Consider the following 5,723-nt stretch of genomic DNA (forward strand, 5'->3'; position numbering starts at 1 on the left):
TTTTTGCACCGGGTCTTGATGCATAGATGCAATGAGAGCTCTCAACTCCTTGACAAAGTCCCCTAGGGTTCTTTTACCCTGTCGAGTCGCTTGGAGCGTGCTCGCAAGCGAAAAGCCTGATCAGGCGTTGCAAACATGCTGGGCATTTACTGTTTCAGCGAATCCTATGAGCAAAAAGCGTCGTTTATGGACGTGCTAATGGTAGTGCCCACTCCACGGCTCTACCTCCAAGTTTGGTATTGGCCATAGCCACCTTTTGCCGTTCTGCTAAGAACAAGGCGACGTCAATGGACATCTCCATCTCCTTAATCCAAAAAGGGAGATTTTCTCCCTCATTTCCCTCTAATGTCTTCACATTAACAGCAAGAGGGCGAGCCTTCGGCTCTGAATTATGTACAGATGTACCGCGTTGGCATCGATGCCATTAAGTGATCTTGTACCTGGCCGATCAGGGAGGCTTCATATCGCATGAAGGCTTCAAGCCTTGCATGCAGGACCTCTGGTCCCTGGGAGATAATGAATCCCACATGTTCAAGCCCAAATAAGGTTTTGAGTTTGTTATAAGCTGCGCAATGCGCCTCTGAAAGTTCTGGAATCTCTTTCATTTCAGTGAAAAATTAGTCTTGTAAAGACTCAGGCGTAGATAGATTGACTACTAGTGCTACCAGGTGTAGCGGAGCTTCCTCGCTCCTAAAGTCAGGAAAGACTTTCAGACTCAGAAAGTGTCTTAGTTCTATAGAACTAATGGGCTTAACAACTCCGGGAGTCTTACAAGCTAATAAAGCTTAATATATCCTAGTTCAAGGGATTTAGGGGTTCGTAGAACCAAGTGGCAACTAGTGCCCAAGAGTATATACCATAAAAAGGCTTCTATCTCTTATCTCTTTCAGATAACTGCGCAAGCCTTAGGAAGGCACTTGACGCTTTCAGATCAAAAGAGGGACTGCACTTTATTACGTTTATAATCTAAATCTTACCCAAGATAATTTTAAAATAGATTTCGGCCGCCAGATTTATATCTGGCGGCGACCATTTTTGTACTTATAATAAATGGGATTTCAGTTATTAACTATTTTAAAATAGAATGAAAGGGTAGTTTTCCCGTAAAGTAAATGTACGACAACAACGCTTCTCCAACCAATATGTGCACCATTACAACACAATAATTTTGATTTTAATAAGAAAATATTTTAGAAATAATTTCAAAAGATAGTCAGTTCTTTAAGCGACATAATAAGACCCACCGCTTTGGTGTGGTTTACATTGTGACCGACCCTTGTGTATGTGTAGCAACTGAGGGCTTTCACATTAACGGGGATGACGGCTGGTTTAACGGTCTAAAGTTGCCCTTGTGTTACACAGTCCCCGTTAAGTACACTTGGTGTACTTCACGGTGTGGTCAATTACTTTTATAAGTAATAAGACCCAGCACTTGGCTCGCATTTGTGACCAAGCCTTGTGTATGTGATGCACATAGGTGCATTCACATTAGGAGGGATGACGGCTAGCGTCATCCGTTACGCGAGGTATCTAGAAAGATACGCTCGCAATACATATTTGTTTTATCAATAGAGATGACATTTTGATTGGTAAAAATAGGTATTTATATTTAATTTGATCAAATATAAATCAATCTGGAAACTACTTCCTTGCGCACGAGGAGCCGGATTACCGCTCCGTGACGACACTTTACTAAAGTACTTAGTGCGTCGGGTGCACTGCACGCAAGAGAAGCTGGGTAAGCCGTTTCCTTGCTGTGCTAGGGCGTGTGTCTAAGTAGAGCGTGGCCGTATTACAACGTGCCCGCCAACACTTGGTAGCACTTGAAAATTTTCTCACGACCCGCATCTCTGCGTGTGTACGTGAGGATGAGCCTCAATATTGATTGTCATTTCCCCCACCTCTCCGAACATCATCGGGTGGTGGAAGGGCATATGGTGCAGGGACTTGGTGAACAAGCCCTGGCCAGGCTCCTGGGCGGTCCTGTTGCGCAGTTGAAGCAGTTTGAAGCATTCGTGCTCGGACAACGAAGAGTCGTGTCCGAGACACAGAGCCATGCTGCGGCGGAGTCCGTCACTCAGACTTAGGATGAGCTGAGGTATAAGCAGGCTTGGAACGAGGCTCTCAACAGGACTGTTGAGATGCTCTCTGCCCGGTCGCATCAGCCGAGGCCTATTTGAATGGATCCGCCCAAGTTCGATGGAACTGCAGCGCACACGATTGTCCAGTGGCTTTTAGCCGTGGAGCCATGCTGTGTGGCACAGCTCATCGAGGACGACAGTAGAATGGTGTCGTACGCCATGTCGCATCTGCTTGGTAAGGCCTCAGAACGGGCTTACTCGGCGCTTATGGCGGACTGGAAGGCGTTCCCTACATGGGCGATCTTTAAAGAAAAGATTCGCTCCATGTACCAGCCGCCAAACAACGAAGTGTTGCTTCAGGCGCGCTTCTTTGGAGTGCGACAGGCGAAGCGATCTCTCAAGAGTATGTGCAAGAGATGTGCTCGCTGTCGGCGTACATTATCGTAGGCCCATTCCGGAGCACATTAAGGTGCCCACGCTTATGAACGGACTACGGTAGAGCCCATCGCGACAGACCCTTGTCAGAAAAGTGCCGTCAACGATGGAAGAGGCATTTAAATTGCCTTGATTAAGGAGCAATCCTACAACAGTGCCTCGGCGACAGCTTGGTATAAGCCGTCGACCGTGAAGTCAGATGCCAATCTCATGGAGTTGTACAATGCAAACATAGTCTGCTTCAACTGCGGCCACATGATGGCTCGCTGCTATACCAGAGCCCCTGCTGGGGCTAAGACGCCCAAAGGGTGATGGTAAGAGCCTGCATCGACCTCTGAGGGGTCGGGAAATGCAGGAGCGCAGTAAGGGCGGGATGCCTTACTGACGCGGACTCTGAAGCTACCCCTAGTTCAGAATTGTGAAACAAATGGGTAGCATAGTCGCTGAGGTCTCGAGATTTCGGACCTCAACCCAAGTGGTCTATAGTGCTCAAGTACGAGTCTATCGCCAGGTAATGACACTCAAAGTGGATTCGGGTGCCTCACAAAATTTCGTAAAATTCGCGGCTCTAAGAAAGAGACCGGCGATGTTTGGTTCGCTTTGCCAGGATGACAAGCGAGATAATGCGACCATTCGCTAAGCGAACGGCGCGCTCGTCAAGTCTGAGGGAGTTCGGGTAGAAATCACTTTCAGCTTAAGTAACTTCTCTTGTAAAGACAAGTTCACAGTGCTAGATATGGGGAGTCCGTATGACCTCATCCTAGACATGCCATGGTATGACCTCATCCTGGACATGCCATGGTTGGCAAAACACTAACCATGGATAGACTGGCGTTCATGCGCAGGTGCGAACTCGACGCAGGACACCGGAAACGATGTGCTCCTGCAAGAGGTGTATGCAACTGATGTCGAGTCGAACACAGTTGAGTGTGCGTTGACGGGATGTCAAACGTCACCAATTCCTTCATAGCTCGTTGAGACTGGGGTAGTGAAAAGTGCAATGACAAGTAGTCATGCAACCCATTGTCCTGCACAGAGCCGAGAGCCTGTAGTAGTAGACGGCGAGCTGACAGGAAGTCAAGCGTCGCATAAACCGGCAGTGCCTAGAGCCTGGTGCGGTTGGAAGGGGTGCATTAGCCAGGAGAGCAACAGCACCTGCTTCCTAGACAAAGATTGTGGAGAGTACCCGACAGATAAGGACGATCAAAGGCACGTCTAAACGAGTGACCTTTGGATCAGTCTCTAATGAAGAGGACGGGCCTACGAACGCGGTGTTCGAGGCCGCAAAGACGAAATTGCTGAGGCATCCTCAGTTGAGGTGCTCCGGCAAGACTTTAACTCTACCGAAAAGATAGTAAAACTACCGGACATGTCGTGGGATCTGATCCTTGACGAATTAAAGGAAGGAAATATTTACGAAATAGTCACACTTGTTCCAAAAGAGAACTTGGTGGACTGTTGCTCGTCGTCCACAAGGGACGAGAGCGTACAAGAAACGGACAAAAATAAACAGTTTACTGCTTAAGGCTGGGATGCCTAGAGAGACAGTCCGTCCTTTGAGGTACTGTGGAAATATCGCGATGTGTTCCCAAAAGAAATGCCGAGCCGCCTACAGGGCGTCGGGCACGAAATTGAACTCGAACCTGGCACCAAAAATTGTGTGATCAGGCAATGGCTGTTGCCGAAAAGACAAGTCGAATATATCGATATGTTCTTCGACAAGCGAGCCAAGGCGGGACATGTACGTGAGAGCAAATCGCCTCACTGCAGCCGGACCTTTTGTTTGCGAAATTCCACAGGTGGATAGCGCGTGGTTCATGCTTACAATAAGCTGAACACGGCGGCCATACCGGCGCGAACGCCAATCGCCCGAATTAGCTCGGTGCGCAATGGCACGGGCCGTGGGTAGAAACAAGCCTGGCTTGTTAATCGCTTAAGCGACTATGAAGGGCACTGATAAGCCGTGGTCAACTTTAATTGACTCAGGAGCGTCTTGCAATTATGCTCGGCGTCTTTTCTTAAGGGAAATCAACAACACGTTGAGGCGCTTTTAAGATAAATTCGCTGTAATGCGCATGAAAGTTTTACAATCACTGTTCGCTCAGCGACTGGAACTCGTGTCACTGTTCCTAAAGTTTTATTAAACGAAGGCATATAGTTTCTGGACTTTGACCGTACGGAACGCTGTCTTGTCCTTGATCTGGATTCGGAATATGATCTCATCCTTGGAATGGCCTGGCTTTAACGCCATGAGCCATGAATCTATTGGTGCGGATCATTGACTGAGTCTGTCAGTGTTTAGACATTGGAATGTCTGAGTTAATAAACTCCAATGTTGAAAACATTGATTCTGAGCTCGACTCAGAAAATGGGGGTGACACTGTACGTCTTCTGTCGTGTGACACTCGTTGTAAAAATGATTCACTGTATGCTGAAATCATTGTAGGCCTAAGGCCGAGTCAAGGGTGTGGTATCTCTGAGATACATGGAATGACACGTCTAAGTCCACCGAGAATGGTCGGCCGAGGTGGCACCATACTGAGTGTCAGTAGTGACGCTATTGGCGGTTCGTCAGGGCATTTTGGTTAAACCCTTCTAATGCACGTAAAGCGATACGTAAAGCTCGTTAGATAAGGAAGTTGAGTTGCTTTGCTCCTTGTCGATTGTTAAATTAGACACCATGTCTGGTATAGACCAATACAGGCTGGAAAATTCGAGGACGTGAATGTCCTGGCCTTTAAGAGGCGTATTGTTTCCACTCCAAGACAGGAGGGACACGAAGCGTTTAAACCCTCACAAAGTGATACGAGCGAGCAAATACACACGCTTGTAAGTGGTGTAATCGGTAACAATGAGGGAGAAGTTAGCCTTGCGGCAATCCCTTCGTTACATGCTCCTTTAGAGCTAGGCGAAATGTCTATTGATGAGTGCGGCCGAGCCTTAAAGGATGGCGACTTATCTGAGATGGTGGTCATTTGACCTACAATTGAGTTGATTACATCGTCACTTCTGGACGAAGCTGTCCTGGATGATACAAAAGCTGCACGAAGTGGATCATTAATCCTTAAAGGCCCTATAGATCCATTTTATTCCTTAATTATGAAATTCCAAGATGTGACATGTACCAATCGACCATCTGTTTTACCTCCGGATAGAGGTGTCCGTCATGAAATTGACTTGGTTCCGGGAACCAAATACTGTGTCACA

The sequence above is a fragment of the Bremia lactucae genome, linkage group LG13, assembly GCF_004359215.1.
Source record: "Bremia lactucae strain SF5 linkage group LG13, whole genome shotgun sequence".
NCBI classification, from domain to species: domain Eukaryota; phylum Oomycota; class Peronosporomycetes; order Peronosporales; family Peronosporaceae; genus Bremia; species Bremia lactucae.